Source organism: Bacillus rossius, chromosome 2 (assembly GCF_032445375.1).
Source record: "Bacillus rossius redtenbacheri isolate Brsri chromosome 2, Brsri_v3, whole genome shotgun sequence".
Taxonomy (NCBI): Eukaryota; Metazoa; Arthropoda; class Insecta; order Phasmatodea; family Bacillidae; genus Bacillus; species Bacillus rossius.
The window spans coordinates 88,542,729-88,569,486 of NC_086331.1; the positions used below are offsets into that span (position 1 = coordinate 88,542,729).

Genomic DNA, 26,758 nt, shown 5'->3' on the forward strand with positions numbered 1-26,758 from the left:
AGTTGTGACCTAGTACAAAATCAGTGGTAATTTTTCAGTATCCTATGGGAAAGCCGCTAGAGTTAAAATAGTCCTAAGTGGATTTGAGCCGACCGGTCTATTTCCAATAAATCCTGAAATTTTTAGAGATGAAATGTTCACTGCCAGTGAGACAACAAATAGGTGCAAACGAAACTGATCTTGAACATGCATCCGAGTTAGAGCCTCGAGCACCTTTGTCGATGCGGCAGGATTCACCACTTCCCGAGTCTGCGCTAGGGGAGCCTAAATTTCCATCAGAGTATGATATTCAACTACAGATCGTATTATCTGAATCTCATCTGGCTTGTGTAGGCTACCTGTAGATAAGGTCATTGAACCACCACAGGAGAACATACCACAACCTCAACTCGATAGTACGCCTTCTACCTGTTTGAATTTTAGCCCCAGAAAAATGACAATTGTCCTCTCTCAAGCAAGAAAGTAAAAGTCGAATAAATTTCACCGAGTTCAGCAGCCACAGTTGAAGGAAGTCAAAGAAAGATACGCGAAAGTCAAGGAGCAGCTGTGATGACTACCTAATAGTCCATATCTCAAAATGCGGAAAACAAAATGACAGTCAAAATTTCAGGAAGCAGGGAAATTAGTTAAGACTGTAAATAATAAATTGCTGTTAAAACTTCATTCCAAAAGGCTAAGGTCGTGTGCAGATAAAGATGTTCTCTGGTTATTCTGTGAAGATTTGTTCTCAAGATCCAAGCAGGGCGTAATGGATCCAATGCATGCAGTACAAATCATGGGCTCATTGTGTGCAGGACTTTTAAGATGTTGCAAAATGTCCGTTTTTGATTTGTCTCAGAGACATTTTTTTTATTTTTAACTAATTTTAACTTTTGTTATTGAAATTAACTCGAAGAAACGATCCATTGAAAATCAAGATTCGAGTATGACATTTTATCCTCACATAAGCCTAAAATGACAGATTTGGCTTTTTTTTATAAAATGTAAAATGTATTTAAGTGATTGAAATTTAATTATGTTATAATTTTAGTTCTTTTTAAAAGCAATAAAATATTTATTTTTGTATAACATTCTGCAAAATAAAAGTTGCTAATCATTAATATTATTCAATTGCTACAGGATATTTCATTTTAGGCCGAGTTCCTACTTGAGAGAAAATGAGCCATATTTTACATGTGTATTTACATATCACCAAACAGCTTTCAAATAAATAATAGCCGCTCCTTAATGTAAAATATAATTTACTTTTACGAATATGTGTTCATAGGACACAAAAACATATTCTCATCCAGTTTTTTTTTTTTTTTACTTAAATGGTACATCAGTCTAATGATCGCACTATCTCACAAGTATTAATTATGTCAAAAATAATTATGGCATGAATTTTATATCTCAATAATTTGCTTATATATAACTAAAGAATACTTAACTAATCTAGACAGCCGATTTCAAGCCCCAAATTATCTGCTTAAGAGATTTATAGGATGCTTAAAATTTGTAGAAACAGTGCTAACGAATGCTACAATTTTATGAATCGATGCACTAGCCATTAATATGTTGTTAGTAGTTAGAACATCCAAGGTGCTCAAGGCTAAGAATCTAAAGCTGAAAAGAAGTTATAGAGATCTTATCACCCAAAAAATTTGTTATTTTTAATTAAACTAATAAGTCAAATGTGTTCACATCTTAATGATAGTAAGCGTGTAGTTGAGCACCCCATACCACATTATGTTCCCGATTTTAATATAGTTTCGTACTTTGGAAGGCAGAATTTCATTGCTCCCCCTTATAGCTAGGGTTTAAAATTTTAGAACAAGAAAATAACGAGTAAATACCGACTGTGCTATCACTATATGATTCTGAGTGTAATATGGAAATATTTTCCATCCAACAACCCTGTTTGGATTCCATAATTTAGCCTGGACTAAATTATTTTTCATGTAAACATGACTTTTTCCCGTATGAGACTCACGTGGACTTGCTATACCTTATTACCTTTGTGCAGTATCATGTAGTGCGTGTAAATAGACTCGGCTTTGCTTTGAAAGAGTCATAAAACCCTTCTGTGCCTCACATCATTAAAAGTTGACTGAACCAATTAAAGCGTAAATTATATTTAAGATAAACTGAGTGCATATGAATTAACATTAATCTATAAGAACAGAATATGTCAATAGGTCTGGCTTAAGAAGTACTTCGCCACGAATGTTTATGTATGAAGTATTTTGTTATGTGGGTCAGAAACATATAATCTAATGAAAAACGAAAGAAAGAGGCTAGAAGCGTTTGCAATGTCGCTGTGGATATTTTCTTTGTAATATATTCGCATATCTATTTTACAATAAAGGTCCTATAAAATCAAAATTTATTAGCTAACTAATCCTAAACACGCGCTTACTCTAAGTGTGACACAACCCACGACCTAGGATTAGAGGTAATGTCTCACGCTTGAGTGCAGCTGTGGGTATTTGTGAAAAACAGCAACTAAATTTGAACCTTCTTCCCTTTTTATCTTGCTTCTCCACAATTATGATCAATTAAACATATAAATAATATAAATGCGTCTAAGAAGACCGAACGCTAGGTTTAATGCAGACTTATGCGTAAGTACCCAAATCAAAATGGTAAGGTGTTTGGGGAAAGGGAGGGGGGGGGGGGGTCCGGGAAGCAACATCTTTCATTAATAATGTTTGCAGGCTTTTACGGCCATTGTCTGAAGTAGCTTGGCTTCTGTAGGTAACTGCTCCCTGATGATGGCGACTGCAATGTCGACCGAAACGTCGGTGAATTATTCGCCAAGGACGCGGCTACAACCCAGAAGCTAAGCTACTTCAACATCTTTCATTGTTAAAATTCATATGATTTCTCATATACGACGCAATGCCTATCTTGTAATAAGTGTTATTTTAAAGTGGTGGAATACCAACAACCAACATGTTAAAAAAAAATTCTGAAATTTGTTTTCTTGATTTATCTTCAGCATAAACCCCCAACCTTTACCCAGTCCATCCCCCATGATAAGCCATTGCTTATGGACAATATTTCCTCTAGTACAAAGAAAAAAATCCGTTTCGTTTCCACCACAAACATTTCGTTAAGTATTTACCCTGCCAAATATTTTTACATAACAGTTTTTTGTCGACATACTACATAACAAAAGCCTTTGTTTTCCAAGAATAAATAATTCACATAGCATGGTTAAAACTTTGATCGAAAGATATGTTGTGTGTGAGGAACATCGGAATCAGCAAAATGGAAGTATTTAAAAATCCTGTAAATGAAATTTTGCTGACTGGTTAGTCACTGGACCTCACTGAGAATACGTTCTGAACCAGTGGAATTCTCTACGAAATTAGTGATCATCTCTGAAAAATCAGTCAAGATTAGTCACCAAAAAAACTGCGAAAAATTACACAAGTTTAACTTATTTGCTATCAATTTCCATTATTTGAATCTGTTTCAACCGGTTTCATTTAAGAGAGTATTCATATACAACTTTTGACTAAAAACGACCTGTAATTAAATGCCTCAATTAATTACATCTGCTTTGAAACTACACATATTTTACTATGATCTTTTAGCTCTATATCTGTACACGTTCTGTACTCGCTCTGTACTCGTTCCGACGTCACTGACCATTAATAATGGCGTGGTGGGAAAACTTCTGTACAAGCATGGGTACAAAAATAATATCACCTAAAATTATATTTAAAAAGTAGATGTTTCTCGTACAATAAAAAAAAATGTTTAACCGTCTGAGAAAGTTAGCTTTTGATGTGATTTAGCATGGGGTTAAACGAAAATAAATGATACATTAAAATTAAGCGCTGTACCTACTTGAGGTTGAGTATAAAATTGTTCGGGGTAGCTGAAAAACGTGAATATAAAATGTTAAAAATTTAATCCACCCAGCTCAAAATATACCTAAGTGTTCTTCTATTCGTGTTGTTATGATACACTCCATGCTTATTGAAACTCAGGTTAAGAGAAAATGCTCAAAAGCTCAGTAATTTTTTTCGGAACGTAAGCCTACTTCTGGAAAATTTATTACAAAGAAGCCTGGAGCGGAAAATGTTTAAAACGTGACACTTTAAAGCTGATTTAAGTACAAGCTCTCAATATAATTAAAAGATTATATATAATGCAGTTGTCTTGCCTTATTTCACTTATTGTGAATCATATATAAATTTTATAGATCAAAAGTACATTTAAGGTTTCGAATCCTTGAGAAAAGGGCAATGAGAGCCATAGTTGCAGGATAAATTTGGACAAATCTAAGAAATGTTTAAAGAAGGAATTAAATTGGTTCAGTATTAGTCAATTATTAAATTATTTTAGTATGAGAGACCATTAAAAAAAAATTAACCAAGGTTTCTTTTAATATTATCTCCAAGTGTATTCGACAAAACCCTCGGAGGTTCAAAACTTCACTTTAATGGTATGAAAAATAGAAATAACTTTTATTCTACATTTAAGAAAACTGCTTCAGCAAAACTTTTAGTTTTTTTAAATAACTAATATAATGCAATAACTTATATATGGATGTAAGATAAATTCATAATTTTGCAGCTTTAAGTAAAAGCCTACATATGTATTTGTACCTACTGTAAAGATTAGTTGTATGTCTGAAACAAATTTAATCATCATGATACTGTGATAAATTAATACATAAGAACAGATAATATGATTGTTTTATGATTTTATGCTTTGTATAACCTATGTTTATGAAAAAACAATAAAAACAAATTTAAGTCTTCTTAAACTATCATCATATACGTTAAGTATAATACAGAAAACAAAACAAAAAATTAAAAAATATATATTTAACAGGGATTACCTACATTAGATATTGTATGATAGAGAAAATCAACGGACATAATGTTATGTAAGAAATAAATTAATATTTTCTTACAAATAAGTGATAACTTTTTTATTACGGACCGTTTATTCAATCACTATGTACAGTAAAATTTTTCATCTCTAGGTAGGCCTATTTGTTTTGAAAAACCGACCATGAAAAAATAATCAAGGCAACCTTGCTTAAAAGCTTTGTGCTATAAGAATAAAATGTAAAATAATATTCATTAAAAATAGAATAAATAGATATACTGCATAATTCAACACTTTAAAATAATTATTTGAAAAAAATGTTATTATAACTATAGAAGCATAGTAAAATAGAATGAAAATCTCAATAAATGCTAAAACCAAGAATTATTTAAGTTGTACGCCTGTATCATAATGATATTCAAGTCTGGTTTTACTGCATACTTTGCTTTTTTTTTCATACGATCTGAAAATTGTTTATATGATGTTTAGAATTGTTAACTACTTTAATAGGTACAGGGGCGTAGCCAGGGGGGGGTTTTAGGGGTTCTAACCCCCCCCCTTAGCACCAAATCTTTAATTAATTTCTTACTCATCACTCAAACAAATTTCATATTAAAATTAATAAAATTTTTACCATTACAATATTTAAATTTAAGCACCGAAAACTGCTAAAATAGCACTATTTTACACCTTAAAATCCAAATTTTTCCGGGGGAGGACCCCCGGACCCCCCGCTTTAATACGGGGGGAGGGGGGCCATGCTTCTTAACACCCCCCATACGCAAATCCTGGCTACGCCACTGAATAGGTACCTATAGGTAGAGTCTGTATTATATACAGAAAGGTGATTTGCAAACACATACTCGACAAATTAAAACATACTGAAAAGCAAATGTTGTGCATTTTTTAAGTGTAGGCATAACTGATACATACGGAGAACGTAAAAAAAATACAGATTATTCAAGCTTTTTTCATTTAACAGAGCCCCAAATTTACATGTATGGTTTTTTTTTGTATGAAACTTAACTTCAATGGACGATAAATAACTTCAAATAATTGGGTATTGGTTTTATTGAGTACAATGTATCGTAAGTTTGATTATTTAAATTGCCATTAACTACAGAAATCTTCCTTTAAACGTAGATAACTAATGTTCTTTAAAATCACAAAAGTCACAATAAGCTAATAGGGTAATAGGGCATTGTCTTTCTTTCGCTTAGATTACTCTTGCAACCAACAAAAAACTTGCATAGTGAAAATATTTTAATAACGCAATTCTCTAGATTCAACATGAAAAAATCGTGGCTATAAGATGTAATATCAAGCTTAAATAAAGACCTAATCAAAAATAAAGAAATAAAAACTGAAACTTCTGTGATTAACATCAACTTCAGCGTGTCCAAGAAACAAGCAAATCACGCTTTACGTTGTGTTTCCTGAAAAATAAAAAATAAAAATAAAAACTACTGAAAGCAGATTAAAAGTCGTTAATATTTGCCAATTTATGCACGAAATGAAAAACAATTTCGACCTAACAAACTTGCATCCTTAACATCCATCAATATTTACTGGTAAACGAAATTAATTATCATACTTAATAAAAAATAAAAAAAATTGAGAAAGGTTTACTTGTTCTTTGTGATTGATAAACAAAATACACTACTTTATTAAGCACGCACGCATTACTAAACTAGCCAGCGAATGTCTATGTTCTCGCGTTATCAATTTTCGTACATGTGTGTTGTCCAGTAATATAAGAATCTTAAAGCAGTCTAGTTGCAAACCTGGGAGTTGTAAAATTTACAACCATTTATCGAATATACCTTTTTACTGACATATGCGGAGCTGATACTATTCCTACTGAGTAGTTTGTCGTCACTTATGACGATAAAGTCACTGTGAAATTATATCACACCAGGAATCCGGTCCTATATTTGCCACGCACGAAACAGTCGTAAGTGATGCACAAAGACAGCATGTTCAAAGAGGCACATGTGAAGAGAACCAATCCAGTACACCTACAAAGTTCAGTAGACTTATTTCTAAGCAAAGTATGTAATACAGATAATGATTAAATATGGCTTAACAGAGTAAACACATTTCTACGCAATTTTCGCGCGACTGTTGAAACATTTTGAAAAATATATAAATTATTAATTTAGCTCGTGACACTTAGGCTAAATTTTCTATCCATGTGTCAAAGCCACTTCCTGCGCAAACCGGTACGGCTACAGTGTAGAACAACCACACATTTCGATTCTATGTATGAAGCAAGGAAAGCGATACCTGAAATATATATTTAGGTTAACTGTAAAGGTTTGGCTATTCTTCAGTAATCACTAGGAATGACATGTTTTTGCGTAGGTTTTAGCTAAAATTATAGATATCAATTCCTTTCTACAAAATTAAATTCTGCAAAATAAATTAATAAATTGCACAAAAAGCTGTAATTTCTGCCCACATCCGTTATAGTTCGAGATACCACAAATATGTTAAGTTTTGATGGTGAAGCGCTTTACTGTAATTCATCACAGAAACATAAGTATTAAGGTTATCACATAACGCGTGAATTTCGAGCTAATGTTTTTAAGACACGCGGCTTTGTTAACCTAGTCTAAAACACGAGCACAGGGATGTTTTCCTGGACAATGGGTGATTAGGTGTGGGGGAGTATCGCTGAGGCTGCAAGAGGAGTATAGAGGGAGAATTATGTTGACTGGTAAGGAGAGGCGGCTGGGTGCAGATCAATACACAGCTCCCACTACAATACCGCGCCAGACCGCAGCAAGCCACCCACTCACCCTTCATCTTATTTCAGCTCATATAAACACTTCCTTACAGCACTTACCTAAGTTACTTGTCTTCCAAAACGCATACATTTCCAACCACTGTTGTTTCAACTTCGGCTAGACGTTCGGGTGAAATTCACCTCCCTTAATTTCGCATACGTGCATTTCTTATTCATATCGCTTTGTTGCACGAAAATAAATAAACATAACACCTTTTCCCCCCATTATATCCGTCGTATCAGAAAATAATTTTACAACGAATTACGAAAGTTGCGATTGTCAAAACGTGCTAGGGGACCTCACGTGAATTGTTAAAGTATTTTTTTTTATAATTGCACGCAGTTGGTACATATACGTGTACAGAACATTTGCTCCAACAGTTTTTTTGTTGGCTGTAAAAGTTCACCACAACTTGCCCAGATTCACAGCAGACAGGTATCTCGACGGATTGAAGCTTGTTTCGAATGCAGTGATTTCAAATGGCTTCGCTCGGCCCGCTCGAGAAGAGACACCGCCGCACGCGCGCACACGATTCGCCGCCCGCCCGCCCGCAGCGCTGCGCTCGCTGCGTTGCCAGAGTCACACGTCGACACGTCACTTTGATCGCACAGCGCCAACAGCGGACGGCTGCAGCGGAAAACTATAGGCAGGAAAATAATTGCAAAATGAGAATGGGAACGAGACCGCAGTTCTAGGCTTTGAAAAACCGGAGCGGCGCGCAACGACCTCTGCGCGAACGTATTGGGCAAACAGTGTTGTCGCTACACGGGCGCGCTACGATCGTAGCGGAGCCCTGGCGGAGACTACCTCAACTACGTCCTCTAGCCGCCGCTCGCTGCTCGCTGCTCCCTACTCCCCGCGCGAACACCAAACCACACCCAGCATCCAAAAGAAAAGGCGTGGTTACAATTTTCTCGCGAATAAAAAACAGTGCCGTGTGGAAGGAGGTTCGAGTTCACCGTCGGAACAAGAATAGATTAAAAAACCGACCTGAATGCATAGTTAAGTTGACTGAAAGCAAGCATGAACGCTGTAAATGAAACTGCCTCTCAAAACAAGACGTGGTTTTGTAACAAACCAAGAAGAAAATAAGATTAATATTATTAAATAATTCGACGCGTAGTCCCCATTGGATACGAAACATAATTTTATCAAGATTTCTAAACACCTATTTCCTTTTTTAATTTATTAGCTATCAAGTTACTATTAAAATCAACAGGCGGCATTAATTTGAAGGCTATGAGCACAAATAGTTTTCTAGTTATAATTAACAATCAACTCGAGTGCAAGTATGAGAAGTACCTGCAATAAAGCCGGTTTACATGATAATAGTGGTATCGGCCACGAGAGTTTATAATAATTTTTTTCGAAACAGTATGTTTATATGTGATAATTACTATGTAATAATTAACTGCTCCCCATCAATCGTGGGACAAAGTATATTCTGTCGCCAAAGTTGCTGAGAAAATGATTTCACTTAAATGCAAAAACAGGTGTTGCGAAAAGGCACGGTTTGGATTATCAAGAACTCTATATAACGGAACAAGCTAATAAATACTGTACATACTATTAAATTACTAGTTTTAGAATCAACTATATTATTTTTAACACAATAAAGCATTTATTAATGTACTGAGTTCTATTTTTAAAAAATTGACAAATATTATTTGGGAGAGCTCTGTTATGAGAGTACTATCAACTATATAGCTCTATTTGATATAAAATACTGTCACGACAGTGAGAAAGGAAATTTGGCGCAGCTTATACGATTAGAGTTCTTGTGAAAGTATCACGATATGAAATAAGGAGTTTAGCTGTGGCCATATCAAGGACTAAGAAACGTCACTATCAGCGGGTCTTTTTTTTTTAACCTTTGCCAGATGTTATGTGTGATTCGACTGAGTCCAATGTTAAAAATAACGTCTTATATATAGCATGTGAGTGACTTTAAGAATTTATCAGTGACGTAAACGTTTGGCAATATTTGTCTGATTACATTAGACGTTGGGTGTCGATACAGAGATTACTTTTTTTTTCTTATACATCGCACACACGTGTATTTTAATGGGACTTTTAAGCTTTGCCTGACAAACTGAATTTAATCGACCACGCTGATGACTAGGATTGCTAGGTCTAGCGTCTACGTTGTGCACATTGCAATTTCTGCGGCCAAAATTTTTCTCCGCTGTGGTTTATTACGGCAATCAGAAAAAAAATTCACATGACTTAATAATAAAAGAGAATATTCATGAAAGCTTTCGTGGAAATACGACCATCGTTGCCACAGTTACAATCGTGCATGCAAATTGTTACCTAATAAGAGCTAGCAGAGGCGCGCAACGACCTAGGTGTTAGTGGTCGCTGTGGGTGTCAGTGTGCCAAGGCCAACTCACAGTGTCATGGCGACCTTGACTCAGATCCGAGGAGCGTACGCGGGGTTCCGCACTGCGACACGCCTTGGTGACTTCAGTGACGACGCTCCCCGACTGTCGACATGTTGCATTTTCGCACCGCTCGCACATTTGGAATACAGGAAACAAACACAACGAGTAACACGGCGTGATTAATTAAATTGACGTCTTTATCGGTGGCAAAGTTGAGAAGAAACACCTCACATAAGACTCAAATGTATTTACAAAAACAGCTACAAGTAGGGACCTACATTAACTCACCAAAATACATTTAGCACCAAACAAAAACAATAAACGTTAAAATAATATCAGTCTGAATATAAATACAGGCGACAAGTAACTGAAAAAAAGGGAATTGTTCTAATATTCAAAGAAAAACAAACTAATTTACATACTTGTCATTAAGCTAACCATATATCTGCTGCAAATGCATTAGAAGTGAAACACTAAACGCTGGCAAAAAAGACGTATACGAAAGAGCAATGACACTCATTTTTGCGCATAAATGAAGCAGCAGGTCACGCACTAATCAAGCCAGATAAGTTTTCAGAAGACCTCTTTTTTTACATATCTTTAAACTTTGGTTCCCAGCTTGCCTTGTCGCTTTGTACAGTAAATTCTAAAGGTTTTAATTCATTACTGTAAAAAAAAAATGACGTATCTACGTGAATGCTTAGGAATTGCTAACAAGCAGCCCACTGACAGGTTGACATTATTTTATGTTGGTTATTGAAGATTTTAAATTTTTTGTTAAAACACGCCACGTCAATTTTCATCAAAACAGTCACGAAAAATCAAAACAGAAATTTTTCTCCGAGCGTAAAGGTCCAGAGAGTGGGTATATGAGTCGAACTTTGCATTGAAATTGAGTGCTCAATGTATTGCTCAAGAGCTTGCATTCAAACGAAGCGCCATTGCCTTGTAATTGTAAAAATTTGTTTTCCAAACATCAAATAAAACGTTAAAATATTGACAATTATCTGCAAATATTCAGTGAATTTGTAGTTATAATAAAACAAACTAACCATTCTGTCAAATGTTCACCTTTGAAACAGACTTTATTTTGCGAATTTTCTCAGTTCACGTTGGTTATCTATAACATTAATATACATAAATAGACTCCAGTGACACAACGGGCCCCAAAAAGTAAAATTTTCAATAGTAAATTCGTTAAAAGAACTCACAAAATACTAGCGAACACTATCACTTCATTTCTTAGCACTTACAGAGCACAGAAACTGGTATAATCTCTAATATAGCAAATTGAACTGACTGAATAAAAATTTGAAGTCTTTGCACGAAATCATCAGAAAAAAATAAATACAGGTGAACCGTCCCATTTGAAAATAAAAAATTGGTTTCTTAGGTGAAACTAGTCATAGATAAATAACAAACTTATAACGGGAACGCACGTAAACGGGCGAAAGTTACAGATCCATCTCCATGCGTATTAAGGAACAACAATAACTAACACTTAGAACGGTAAAACATGAAATTCGAGATTTGAAAAGGCTTGGGGTAGTAACTATTGGGATATTTTGGGACCAAGTTACACCACCCAGAACAAATTTAAATAACATTAAAATAAAGAGTCAGTAACATAAATGTATCAGGCAAATGGTCAATATTTGGAACTGAAAGAAAACCCGTGTGCATAACAAATAAGTATATTGTAGTTGGACAACCTACAAAAGAAACCAGCCAACAAAAACGTTATCTGTGCAGCTAATCTGGTGAGAGAACTTTTTCCATTGGCTGCGACATGAGAGATTTCAGAGCGCTCCTTCAATCTGACTTTTCCTTTTTCACAGTATGTTCAATACCCTAGTTTCACTAATTGCATCAAAAGACAACTAAAGAAAACCTTAAGAATAAGTATAAATGAGGGAAATCATTTTACAAATGAACTTCAAGCCAGTGGTAACTCATAACTTTAAAAACTTCAAGCTGTAAAGCCATCTCAAAGTTAGAAGACTAACTGATTATTTCTTATAAAGCTACTTGAGACATGCCCAGCTTCACAGAAAACCCAATTTTCTCACAATATTCACCCTCACTGGAATAAGTGTAAGACAAGGTCCCGGCAGGAAAACCAATTATAACTTAAATATTCTGATTTATGTAGTAAGGTAAACAAACTGGTAAATTAACAATTAATATGATTAATTTGTACATCACTGAATGTAAACAGCAATATCTTATCATTAAGTTGAAAATAATAACAGCTCTATATTTCATCATATAGTCCGTACTTCAAGTCATAATAAAACATTCACCAAAAAGGAGGATAAATTATAATTCATGATTTTTTTTTTAAACTGAAATAAAAGGGACGTTTGTTTATCAGAACCTGGGCACCACTCTTCTAAAACTGTCAAGGTCCAACAGAGCATAAAACAGAGACAAGAGAGAATTTCGTGATAAATCTATCGGTTCAGCCCAAATTCAAGTGTGCTGAATTTGGCAGTTCAGTATTATTCACAACGAATATGCATTTGGACAATTTGGACAATGTTTATAACAAACTGCGTGAGCATTGTAGTACAGTATCGGGGAGTGGAGTGCATGATCTGTCTTTATGTTTACACATGTGCAGTAGTTTTTCAAGGGTAAAAATGACCAACGGTTCTATTCTACTTCGACTGGCATGAGTATACTGAGGGGAGGACTAGTTTGTATTGAAGTGAGCTTACAGTCGTGGTGAGTCAAGCTGGTTCACACGAATTTGACTCTCGTCATAGCGGAGTGTGTCTTTTGTCACTGCTTTATCATAATTTCCGCTCAGAAGCACTGCTTGTAGATTTCTGTGTTGTTGAATGCATTTTGTGCACACAAACAGTTCAATTTCTTGTTTACGCCCAAGCTACACTGGCACAGCACTGCAAACTGCATAAATATTCCAAATCCCACGAAGCAGGAACATTTCTCATTTACGGTTTCAAATGGTTGACGGTTGTTTTTAAAAGTATTTCACTGTAAAAAAATATTTCAACAACTTCTGATTTAATTCGTGGTAAATATGATTACTTAAAAAAAAAAAAAACAAAGCGGACAACACACGTACAATGTCTGTCGTGACTATTTTACTATTCAGTGCGAAAATTCTTAATCGGTACAGAATAAGCGTAAGCCTACAGTGTGTATTGGTCAATTTAAATTAACGCTTATGTGAGAATAATAATAAATTTCTACGTGTATTTCTTATTAAAATCCACTGGGTCCATTTAATTCCAGTAAAATTTGTATTTTTCATAAAAGAATAACAGCTTATAAACTATAACAGCACACATAGCCTACATTATGAAGAAAACAATGTAAAATTACATATGAGATGTTTTCTAATTTTGCATTTTTGATGTGTGATTTTTTAAAAAACAAGAAAATTGTGTAATTTTACGCAACTGTTTTCGAAAACCTTATTTAACTAAAAACCTCAGTTAAATTGCATGAATGTTCATTATAAATTGAACGAATGTTCATCTTTAACTGCACAAATGTTCATCTTCAATTACAATAACACATTTGGAAGCATATGTGATAACACACATATGGCAATTCTCAAATAAATAAAATGTCAATATGTTTACCACTACGGTGTAGTGTTTCAAACACACTTACGTCGTAGCAAAACTCCATAATATTCGACAGAGGTAACTTCCTGCGACCAAAATCTGCAGAGGAACACAGTGGGCTCACAACGACGAGATAGTTACATATATTTATTTCAGAAAAAAATCGTAGTTACCCAGGTTTTATTAATTAGTAAGGTCAACCTAGAATATATTTTTTAACAAGCACAGTTAAAATCCAATTATGATGAAGATTGCATGCAAAATGTATAAAAATGTTCATGCAACAACTACAAACGTATTGATATTTTTTTAATAATTACTGCCAAACTGGTGTTCTGTGAATTATGTTGGTTCTGAAATATGCTTTTCAAATATTGTTTTCGTTAAACTTAATTGTAAGTTATGTGTTATACGAAAATCGTGCCACTAAAAATGTTACACTATTTTATACTTATTTTAGATAATTTAAGTCTCTAAACTCTTATTCGTTTCATTCCACCAACTGATTGATACACTCGTGGGATATAACGTAGAAACGATGCGATAAATACCATCCGAAATGTGTGTACATACCGTCACAACGTCACTAATAGTCGCTATATAACGAAAAACGTTGTTTTCGTACTCACGTAGCTTCTTTCTGTGGTAATCTCCACGATGTTCGTTGTTTTCGTGTCTTAAATCGCAAAATGTTCATAATCACCCCGCAGCACAAGTCACAGTGCTATGAATGATCGGAACGCACAGTTCACAGCGTGAGTCGATATTTGTGTTGTAGTTATCAAACGAGATGGACGCGGACGCGAATCGAAAAAAGGCCGATACATGTACAGTATATCAAAAGCACGGGCTTGCGGACGGCAGTGCAGGTGAAGCAAAAAACCTGCACCGAGAACGTTTTCCAAATAAAAAACGTGAGAATATTTCGTCAATGTGGGCGGCCGCAATTTTGAGAGGTTTTTGCGACGTTTGATTAGTGTGATTGGAAGTTGTTGAATAAAACAGTTTTCTTAAATTCGTTGGTGTCCTGCCATACCGTCTCTTTCTGTCTTGTTTCTCATTTCATAACACAACACGTACCGTCCTCCATAGCGTTTCACCTGTTGAATTCCAAGCATACGTTGTATGCTGATTTGTGCTTGCATAATTGTGTTCTATCACCCCATAAGGTATTTTCCACGATTTCTGGTACATACTGTGTGATAATAAAGTTATAATCTTGGGTTTTTGTAAGTAATTTTTGTCCACTTATTCGTAACACGTCATCACATTTGTTTACACCAATTCCGTATTAAATTAATGTTTACAAGGATCATCTCGTAAGTTCTCTTATTTGTAAAATTGGTATATGATTAATCTTTGGCTTAACGCATTTGCGGTGTTCACGTCCTATTGCCTCCACACGGAGAAAAGAGCGACCAAGGAAACTCACTGTATTATCTCTGAGGAACCTGAAATTTACCAGTCGCGCCATTTCTCAGGCTGCTGTAGCCGCAGCAAGAAATCCCAAATGACGCGCTTAACCTAAATCACAACTCCCAGGGCTGATTGGATATTTTTCACCTAGTGTAATTCCCGTGTAGTAAGGTACCAACAGGAAGTTGATTATAAGGCTATGTTCCACTTACACACTATACTATCCCGCTTTGGAGAATCAAATCATTTGCTAATGTAAGCACAATTACTTCAGCAAAACTGCTTGTAGCCAATAACGACGTCACCAATTACTGTCATATTTTTGCCAGTTGTAAGGCCGTTTGGTCACGAGAAACCTAAGATTCACTAACGTGTAGTCACACTCCCGAATAACCCGCGTTCGTGCATTTTAAGTTTTTTTTTCTTTCGGTTGTAAATTAAATGTTTCACACAAATAAAATTTTATCAAAAATTTAGTTTTATTTTATTTCCGGGAGGTTAGGTTTCGCACGTCTAGGTGATCATAAATAAAATGAACGGCTGGTCAGGTTGGGTCCGCGACATTCAAAATTCTCTAATCGTTAAAATATATTAATTGTTTCACGAGCTTGAGCAAACTTCGGATACTTCGGAACCTAAGCTGAACTCTCAATGATCCGTCTCTTCCGTCCGTCAATCGCGTGACCTGCAGCCAATCATATGGCCCGGAAAATTCCACCCGTCCGTCCATCAAAACTTAAATCTTAGTAAGATTATGACGTACAGATGAAATAAACTCCGAAATGTTAGCATGACAGGCCTACCTATTTCCAGCAATAATTTAAAAGGTTTTAAGTTTTTTTATTTGCTAAGCTGCTTCCACTAAACTTTTTTAACTTACGTTCGAACACATCTCTAAGTTTGATGTTTGATACGAAAATTTCCCGATGCATAGAAGTGTAGGAAATTACGTATGTAAACTTGAAAGTATATATAAATAAATATCAGAGTGAAAAAAATTGATTTTGGTGATTTATAAGTGCTTAAATTTAATTATCTTCAACCTATACAAGAGAAAATGTCACCACTATTTAAGGTTGTAAAAGTATGTGATGGACGTGCGGATCATGGTAACGGGTCAGTGCATGCGTTATGAACGAGGTTGGCTGATGTACCAGCGCACGCACCCAAGGATGGCTTGTAACAGGTCCTCGGTACTGTGGTCGCTGAGGCGCCAGCACCCGACATCACGCAGGTGTGTGAGCGCCGGGTCGGTGGCCCATCTGCAGTGCGGCAGGTCCCGTCGCCTTCAGCCTCCGCGTAACGCCCTGTCAAACAAACAAACAAACAAACTATATAAATGTCCGAATCGATTTTTTTTTCCTAACCTAACTAAAACTATGTGTATTTTGTTTGGGAGGGTCTGGGTTAGGGAAGACTCTAGGTGCGTCCCAGGCCGAAGCCTTTACGCCTATTCATGCTGGGTTTAAGCCATGCAGACAAGGGAGCATGCATCGTGTGCTTGTTCGGGGATTGGCCAGCCATGGCTGCGATTGGCGCCATGACTAACTCCCCTTCTTAATTCTAGACTATAACTAGATAAGTTGGGCCCAGGTAAAACCACCATAGACAGAGGGTAAAACCCTGGGAACTTTCATGCGGGATGCAAAATTTCATGCATTAATTACAAGCAGGTTGGTTACAGGAACAGAAGGATGGTTCAGGAAGAAGAGTTGGCCAGAGTAGAAAGAGTCTACCATGCGGGGGTTGGGCGCTTGGACTGTTGTGTCCGCTTGTGTGGTTTAGTGGCACTGGTTTTTCGGGGCGACTTAGTCGTTTCCCCCCAGCTGCCAGCCAGCTGATGTCCGAATCATTGAACGAATATTGTGACGCGTTCATTGGTTTACATTTGGCATTGCAGAACATGGATGGTTAAGGAAAAAATTATATACTTATATCGCACCCTGAGTACAAGACTATCGTAACTCAAAAAATTGAGCTTATGAGATATTTTTACCATAAGCAGGAAAATATCATTATCTACACACTGCAAAACTATCGCAATATTATATTTACTTTTACGGGACTTATGGCAAATAATGTAGTGTTGCACTCTGGAAAACATTATATAAGAATATGTGCAAGACTATGGCATCTGAGTTGTGATAGTATTGCACTGATTTTTGAGTTACGATAGTCTTGTACTCAGGGTGCGATATATAGAAAGAGAGAGAGAGAGAGAGAGCTGTTAAAAGTGGCAAAGAAAACATTTCATGAGTGAAACTGCAATACATATTCTTCCAATTGAAGAAATACTGCGAATTTACATCAAAATTATACTAATATAAATTCCTAAAATTGCATTAAAGAATTTTTTAAGTCATATACTTACGGGCGAAATTTTAATTTACAATTAACGAACCAATGCACACTATTTACACGGAAACTTTGACCGTATTAAGTGCTATGCAATTCGTAACATAACAATGTGCTATTTTATTATGCAATGACACTTGGGTTTAGAAGTTCTCTTGCCAAATAAGCCGTGCAATGTAAAGACCACAGTCAATGATAACGCACACTGTTTTCTGTCCCTTCTATTCATGAAATCATCTCTGGCTTACGTTTTGCCAAAAAAAAAATTGTCAAACTCACATAATACAAAGACGCATGCTTAATTTAATTAGTTGCATTAAAACACCTGTTGCATTAATGACAAACTGTTGAATGTAAATTTGTAATTTGATTTCGTGGATATTTTGATATAGTCCCATGGGTACAGTGCTGTCCAGATTATCTGTTCCGTTCGTATGTTGGGTTGTTGTTCTGTATTTACTGTTTTGTTGAAACTGTGTCGTCGTTGTCAGCTCACTATGTTCGTCTATTCTGTTATTTATACTATTTAATTCCTTCCACGGAATTGTCTGTGCTGTTTAGGCATAACATGTTTTACATTAGCTGATGTTGGTTTGTTCTCCTTGTCTTTTTGTTTTCAACTTTGTTGTACATTCCTGTTAATTTTTTCTATTACAACCAGTGTAAATCAGCACTGGCGTGTGTCCATGAAAACACTTAGAATCAATCTCCGCCAATGCAAGAATCATTCAAAGATTATATATTTTGATGTAGGCCTACGTGTCACGAAGAACCAACAAACACTGCAACAATGACAGAGACAGAGCAATGTAATACCTCAACAATGAGCCAACTTTCTACGAAAAGAAAAGAGTTTTTATTATTTATGAGTTCCAAACGAAAACAGGCATTTCACAGTTTTGGACTTCGAATATTTCATTGCGTAGCTTGCACGTGCATTCACAACACGATATTCACTCAACCGATCATCCCATCCCGGCAGTGAGCACAGCCTCAGTTACACTGGGCAGGTTTACCATCTACTCGCCAGTGAGTTCGCTGGTTGCGAACAATCAAACTGAATAGCTAGCTCGCCACTCGCTCTGCTCCAGCGAGTGTTCAACTCTTCTCGCTGTTCGCTTAATATCGCTGCCGTTGCTGCGATTTGGCTGTTTTTTGAAGTCTTAGAAAATGTTTGACGAATGAAACACAGCCAAAATAAACAATTTGTAACTGTTTCATTTATATTTTAAAATATTGTGTGATAAAATAAAACAAAAAACAAATAGGAAAAAAACTCAAAATTAAAAACAACTTCACGTGAAATTTCTTGTGGACAAAAACTAGCTAAAGTAGATTCCAGGCTTTCACGGCCGCCACTGTTAACAAGCTACCTTGGCTTTCGAGGCTGAGGCGCGTCGAAGTGGTGGATTGCGTAGACGTTTCGCTCTGCATTGCAGCAGGCACCTTCAGAGTTGTAATATCAACTTTAAAAAATACCTCGTTTCACTAGTCGTCTGTAATCGACACTTCCTGAAATAGAGGCAACTCGCTCACAAGTGCCCAAGTTTATTCCCCCCTGTTCGGCGAGCAACTGTAAACTCACTCAGCGTTTCCAAGCTCAACCATATTTCATTTTTTAAATTTCAATTTTGTGTTATTTTGATAAATATGTTGATATGACATGGTTTAAATAATTTTTCACAATTTTCTTTACACTGTTAAACTTTGGAATTCATTAACAGGCAACAAAGCGCGTGTAAATTCTCGGAGGAAGTAACTACCTATGTAATTATTTCATACAGGTGACTACAACTGATGTAAGAAAGCACTTCAGTCTACGAATTTCGACATCAATTCGTGTTCGAAGCAAGGTTATGTCGAGCAATGCCATGAAGGGTGTAAAAGTAGCTGTAATACAAGCTGCGGTTTAATATTAAATAAAAAAAAACATTTAATAATAGATAAGGTACGGATACAGATCCACGCACAAGCTGCGCAGTAAATATTTTTTGGACTAACATGAAAATTGAATTGCTTTTAGGCTAAAATAAATGTAAAAAAAAGATCGTGACGGACTCGATGCGTTATTGAGGTTATGATATCGTACCACTTATTATATCCGTGTTTGAATCCAGCAAGTGTTTAATTTTTGGTTACTAGTACACATGGGCGTAGATATGGGGGGGGGGGTGGGGGGGGGGCATGCCTCCTTGGAATTAAGAATCTCTTCACGGGGGATAGGGGGGCTGCCGGTACTTGCAAAAGCGTGACTGTGAATTGGGTTTTATGTCAAAATTATGTCTTCCGTAAAACTTTCTGTATTTAATTTAAAGTTTTCTGCTTATTGCATGCATGGTGTAGGCCAAAATATGGGCATTATACAACATACAAGCACCGTATCCGGAGATGACGTGTCGGTTAACCCCGCGTGCAAAACTCGTCCCAGGAAATGCAGATTTGCGCCCCTGCTGGTACACGACCGACTCAAAGTGCTCCTTAACGTCCAGTGATTTCGACAAAAGCGCGTGTTCGTTGGAAGCACCGCTTGTAAACGAGTGCGCGTGTCCGAACGCTCTGTGGGCAAGCCGTCAGCCAAAGGTGGCATCGTGCGCAGAAGACAGGAATCGGCCTACACGCCAATCAGTCTATGGTCGCGAGAGCCGACGAGGGGGTGGGGTGAATTCGGTGGAGGAGAGAGTGGTTTGGTAGGGGAAGAGGGGAGAGAGAGATTGGAAAAGGAAGGGGAGTGGGGGAAGAGGGCAGCATCCCGCCAACTGTTCTGCAAGGGGGAACGGCGGGAGCAAACTACAGACTAATGACGACACACAACCCGCAGTCTCCAGTTTTTAGAACCAACACTGAACCGCTCATTTTCCAACAGAGTTGTCAAAAACTGAGTGTCGTAGCGTAAACTTTGTTGATATCGTTAAAAGCGCACGGTGTTTCGGGATGGGCACATTCAAAATACTGACTGCATCAAATTACAACTGCGTCTCTGTTGGAATACTATAGCGTGAACAAACGAATGTGTCATTATTTATAACAGCCTACTCTGATAGGCCTATTGACAAAACCGTTAGCCGATAATGACGCCATGTACAGAAGAAAAGAAATTATTAATAACATGTGTTTATGGTCTATGTAGTTGTGTGATACTGTCTCTAACGACCTCGTCGCTACTGATTAGAAGATTAATACCAAAAAAATAAAAATAAAATATAAAAAAGATATCAGCTGTTTTCTAACTTTTATTAATGCGATAACAATGGTATACCTATATCCTACTGCCACTGATATTCTGTCAATAGTTTTAAACAACTGCTTTTGTTTTGTTTCGTAAACAAACATCGCGTGATGTTTCACAAGTGTCCCTTCAGAAATGAATACTACTGATCATACTTTTAATAACTATCATTTTTGAAACATGTAACATTACACTGTTATGCAGTAAAACTCCTTTGAAAATGTTCTCATTTAAGTTTAATATTTAGATTCTTGGCAAAATAAAACTATAAGAAGTCACATAATATAATTATTATATTTTTTTTACATTTCAAGCGGATAAATTAGATCGAACAAATATATATATTTTTTTTGTATTTTATAATATATTTTGGAAGATTTTCTTGTTCCTCACCTTATACAATGATATGACTATGTAACTGATTGTAACAGCCTTTCATAAAATAAACTTCAAACCTACCTCCCCAGAGTCACTGGACTCTGGACTTGGTAGGTTTGGTAACATGTGTGCTACATGTCCTAGGTCTTTGTGTACCAGCAATGATGTCATTTGTCCACAGGCAGCGGTTCCATTGAGAAATAATTTTAAAATATCGCCCTTGGATGTAAGGTAAACGATGAGCTTTTTTTGTTGTGGCGCATTTGAAGACCGACACAGACACACAAACACCCAGAAAGACAAACAAACTCTCTCTTTTATACTAAAGTTCACCGGGAAATAATTCCTTGAAATTATTCTTAGGGTTCTTTCCAAAATTTCTGTACGCATTTGAAGTTGGAAATAAACAAAACCAATTATTTATATTGTAAATAATAAAGAAAATATTTAAGAGAGAACATAAAATGGAAAATATTTAATTGAACTATGTTCAAACACCACTGATAAACTTGTCACTGTTGTAAAATTATTTCATTGAAATAATTGGGGTAACATCCTTATTTCCCATACATTTTTGTGACGCAGGAGAATAATGTGGTTCTGAATTAAATTATTTTACAACAACAAGTTTTCAAGTCGTTGCATAAATTTGTTCAGTTCAAAATCATCCATAAGTTTTGTGTTTCCTTTAAATACTTCTTCTGTTATTTGTAACAAACCAGTTCAGCTCCAACTTCATTGGCGTATATCAGCCTCGGGATGAACCTGCAGCCGAGTTGGTCGGTTTTCAGCCATAAAATGTCTACAGTGAAACTTTATCAAAATGTTTGATTTTAAATGACGTATTTTCAGTGTTTGCTTTGTAGCAACAGAGGCTACTGCCCTCTTAATATTCTAAATAATTTTACTAAAAATGTAGTACATCTTCTGATCATAATCAGTACTTGGTATGGTTTCCTGACATGTTAATAACGACCATCTATTCTTTTTGAGAATCATTTTGTGTTAGCCACGGGTTTCGTGATCATAATTTACATTAGTTCATGCTTTGTACAGGTTTCTGACTGTATTTCTTTATGGTGTAAAGCTATTTAAAATTATTTTCTAGCGGTTTATTTGTGCAGTTAGATTTTATGTGCTTTCATGTACTTTTTAAGTATTGTTTTGTGTATTTCTTTGATTCGTAAGTGCGTGTATACAGAAATTGTCCTAGAAGGTTCTAGAACAATCGGGCAGATGCAAAGGTTTTACCAGGTGTATGAGTGTGAGAAAGACAGGGATTGCTTGTGCGTGGGAAAGATTTGTGATTTTGGTTGAGCGGCTGTTGCTTTGTGCCGTGATTGGTCGATATTTTTCTACGTATTTTTATGATTGGTCAGACATTACGTCACATGAGCACCCTTGTTACCTTTGGAGAAGAAGGGCGGTTATGGAGTCAGCATCCGTAAGAGGTACCGAAGGGTCGCGTGTCGGGCGGTGGCTCAAAAAACCAATTTATGAAGTAGAGGCACAGAATTTCGCTGCTATACCGTATATATTTAACCCTTTTTGTGTTTCGAAAGTTTTAATAAGAAAATCTAGGTCACAGTCGTCTGTAACAGCCCACAAAGATAGACGATTTAAATCGTCATTGTTCCGAGGATGGAGTATATCGTGAGTTGCAAGCAACCACAGGATTTACAACGAACAGTAAATAATTTTTACTTTTGGTACCAACGAACAGTAAATTGTTATTTCAGTTAGTGAAGGTGTTTTATGCAACCAGTTTGTTTTTTTGGTCTTTATGTACTTGTTTATTCTTGGTCGAAAGATGGCGGCCGTTGTGACTTTTGAATTTTCGTGACGGATAAAGAGAAAAAAAACCGTTAAAATCAGTTACGGTTGTCTGAGAGACTTTATTTCAGTAATCTATTCTCGAGAGTAAAAATTTTTCTGGAACTTAAAATATATTTCAACATTCAATTAAAATTTTTTCAAGTGTGTCTTCAAGTCTGTATGTGCAATCAAGACCGATCTGAGCTTGCCGGAGGTCTGGTTTGTAACAGGTTTATGGATAGCGAGTTTCACAATTAAGAACGGAAGAATGAACTCCTTTCTTTTACTTTTTTTCAGCTTCTCCTCTTACGAACAGTTGTGGTTCCAACATCATAACTCTATAATAACATGCAGGCTTGTTTAAACATTTTCTGCCAGTCATCACACTATTCACCATTTCTACCTAACACAGTGCTTATTTTTACTTTCCAGGTTTTCTGTTACTTAGAAGAGTCGGAGAAACGATTTTGTTTGAAGCAGGAGTGAATCCAACCTGGGAGGGGGGAAGGGAGTGTTTTATGCCTCCCCCCCCCCCCCAAAATGGTTTGAAATGTTAAAGTTATGGATGCTAGTCTGTATACTTTAAGTACACCTTACATATCTATATGCTTTTACTAAAATTTCGAAGTTTCACAACACAAAAATTTGTTAAACAATATTACTTAAACTAATGAAGCATTCAATATTGTTATTTAAATTTTAAAAATCACACGATTTATGTGAATTAAAATAACAGACATTACAACATTGATCCGCTTTCTAACACAACACCTCCCTCAAAATAAATGCTTTCTGGATCCCCTTCCCTGGTAGAAAACTCAGAATTCTAATACTGCGCAAACAAATCCAATTTAGAAATGTTATAATTCACTAAATTTACGCAATGTTACCAAATCCTCTAATAGCAATGTTATACCTAAAGTCCTATATACTTTGGTAAGACTCATTCCAATTGTCACCTTGTTCAGAATTCGAATACAGGTTGAAATATTTCCTTATTTACATTGTCGAATTTATGAAATGCATTTTTTTAACATTATCAAATTTCAAGCCAGCCGAGCACGTAGAAATGTGTCGCGTCCAGTGAAAGTGATAGGCTACTTTGCGAATAGTCTACATATATTGGATTAAACCTGCATCAGCATACCAACACTACAAATACAGAAAATTTAGAATTTAACTGATTTTTTTCTGAAGTTTCTACGAAATATTTTTGGCGTGAACGTTAATTTAGGGTAAACGCTTCATAAACTAAAATAAAGCACGGTACCTAAGGATTTTTGATGGTTTTATATCGATGGTTTTACACCACTTTATATATGTACGATTTGAGCTCCGATGGTAAATGAACTTGTGACTTGTATATTCCCGATGACAAATAAACACTGATGATTTCTGGTTCTGAGCTGCTCCTTCCACTGAGTCAGCTTTTATTATTACTGTAGAGGTACCTGTTTGACAATTGATGGATTTACGAATAAATTAGATAGGAGTATTGGGGTTTTATATTATAAAATAATAAAGGTTTTTAAAAATACTTTTTGTACTTAACAGACGACGCATCTGTGACGTCAGTGCGACACATTTCGCGGGCGCAACTAGAAAACTAAACGACGTAATGGCCAAAAAACTGTTTGGAACAAATATGGCGCTTTCGGTTCATATTTTCCCCCATTAAACTCTGAATGTTAGGTGAGGCATGGGAACTTTTTGGGCTCCATCTGAGAATGCTCGAGGAACCAATCTAGCTCGACGCATCTGTGACGTCAGTGCGAAACATTTCGCGGGCGCAGCAGACTTTCCGATTAGAAAAATGTTCTATTTTCATTGTGTCGCTGGCAGGACGCGATTGAATAGAACGTCAGAATTTTGTTCTAGAAATATGGTTAGCCTGCTGCATTGATAACACTGTCATTTTGAGTATCTTAAAAGTTAAGTTTACAAAATTTACATGTGAAATATTTTTATCAATCATTTTCAATATAAATGATAATTTAAATTATATTTTTTTTATTATTTCAGACATATCATTAAGAAAACTTGTCAACGTTGATGGTTTTCATACGTGTGGGTCCCGTGTGATCGTCATACACGTTTTTTAATATATATATTTTTTCTGTTTGACGCCTGACTGCAAAGCACTTGTTCGTTAGGCCGGTCGCATATGTAAGCTCGGCGTCAGAGAGGGTTAGGCCAGCCGCACATTGTGAGCCTAGCATCAGAGAGGATTAGGCCAGCCGCACATTGTGATCCCAGCAACACAAGGTTAGGTAGGCCGCACTTTGGAATTCAGCATCAGATAGTTAGGCAGGCCGCACATTAAAAGCTCAACGTCAGAGAGGGTTGGGCCAGCCACACATTGTGGGCCCAGCGACAGAGAGGGTTAGGCCAGCAGCACATTGTGATCCCAGCACCACACGGTTAGGTGGGCCACACTTTTGAGCTCAGCGTCAGATAGTTAGGCAGGCCGCACATTATGAGCTCAGCGTCAGAGAGGGTTAGGCGAACCACACATTGTGAGCTCAGAGTCAAAAGGGTTTAGGCCAGTTTCACATTATAAACCCAGCGTCAGAGGGTTAGGCCGGCCGCACATTATCAGCTCAGCGTCAGATGGTTAAGCCGGCCACACATTGTGACCCCAGCGTTAAAGGGTTAGACCAGCCGCACATTGTGAGCTAAACGTCAGCGGGTTAGGCTGGCCGCACATTGTGAGTTCAGCGTCAGAGAAGGTTAAACCTGCCGCACATTATGAGGTTTGCATCAGATAGTGTTAGATCGGCTAAACACTGTAAGCCCAGCTACAGGGAAGGTTATAATAACCGCACTTTGTGACTCCATCATCACAAGGTTAGGCCCACCACACATTATGAGCTCGGTGTTAGTTTGTGTTATGCTGGCCGTACATGGTGTTCCAGCGTCAGATAGGATTAGGCCAGCTGCACATTGTGACCCGAGCACCACAAAGTTAGGTAGGCCGCACTTTGTGAGCTCAGCGTCAGAGAGGGTTAGGCGAGACACACAATGTGAGTCCAGCGTCAGAATTGTTTAGGACAGCTGCACATTGTAACCTAAGCGTCAGAGGGTTAGGCCAGACGAAAATTGTGACCCCAGTTTCAAATGGTTAGGCTGGCCACACATTGGGACATTTTCATCAGAGGGTTAGGCCAGCCGCGCATTATGAGCTTAGTGTCAGAGCTAGTTAGGCCAGCTGCACATTGTGACCACAGCTTCACAATGTTAGGCCAGCCTCACATTGTGAGCTTTACGTTAGAGCGTTAGGTTGGCCGCACTTTGTGAACTCAGCGTCAGAGAGTTGGCCGGCTGCACACTGTGAGCCCAGCTTCAAAGAAGATTAAGCCAGCCGCACATTGTGATCCCAGTATCACAAGGTTAGGTAGGCTGCACTTTTTGACCCCAGCGTCAAATGTTTAGGCCGGCCGCACATTGATACCCCAGCATCAGAGAGGTATAGGCCTGCCGCATTTTGTGACCCCAGTGTCAGAGGGTTAGGCTAGCAGCACATTGTGACCAAAGCTTAAGAATGTCAGGCCGGCCACACATTGTGTGCCAAACATCAATGGGTTAGGCCAGCCAAACAAGTGAGCTCAGCTTCAGAAATGGTTAGGTCGGCTGCACATTTTGACACCAGCATCAGAGTGTTAGGCCGGCCGCACATTTTGACCCCAAGTTCAGAGGGTTAGGGTAGCCGCACATTGTGCGCTCAACATCAGAGAGGGTTAGGCCAGCTGCACATTGTTAAGCCCAGAATCAGAGAGGGTTACGCCATGTGTACATTGGCACGTAGTTGCATAGTTAAGCGCAGCGCGGGCTCGTGAGATTCGAGTGTTTCAGGCGTTAATTTTGGATTGCCAGTATGCCAGAGGAACTGTGCAGGCCACACTAGACATTTGAAGTCGGTTAAATTTTTAATATGTCATATTACATTTTTACTGATACTGAACTGAG

The 26,758-nt window shown here is 37.0% G+C and overlaps 1 protein-coding gene across 18 annotated transcripts in view; it reads right to left on the bottom strand.

Annotated features, from left to right (window-relative positions):
• LOC134529441 (uncharacterized) overlaps positions 1-26,758 on the bottom strand; it is a 631,226-nt gene that overhangs the window by 443,587 nt on the left and 160,881 nt on the right. For 6 of the 18 annotated variants that reach the window (XR_010074585.1, XR_010074583.1, XR_010074597.1 and 3 more), the window contains one exon: positions 16,185-16,325. The gene's annotated coding sequence lies outside the window, so the exon portion shown is untranslated. Of the gene's footprint in view, positions 1-7,678; positions 8,466-16,184; positions 16,326-26,758 lie in introns of those variants that run through there. The other 12 variants (XR_010074595.1, XR_010074587.1, XR_010074579.1 and 9 more) reach the window with 9 other exon arrangements.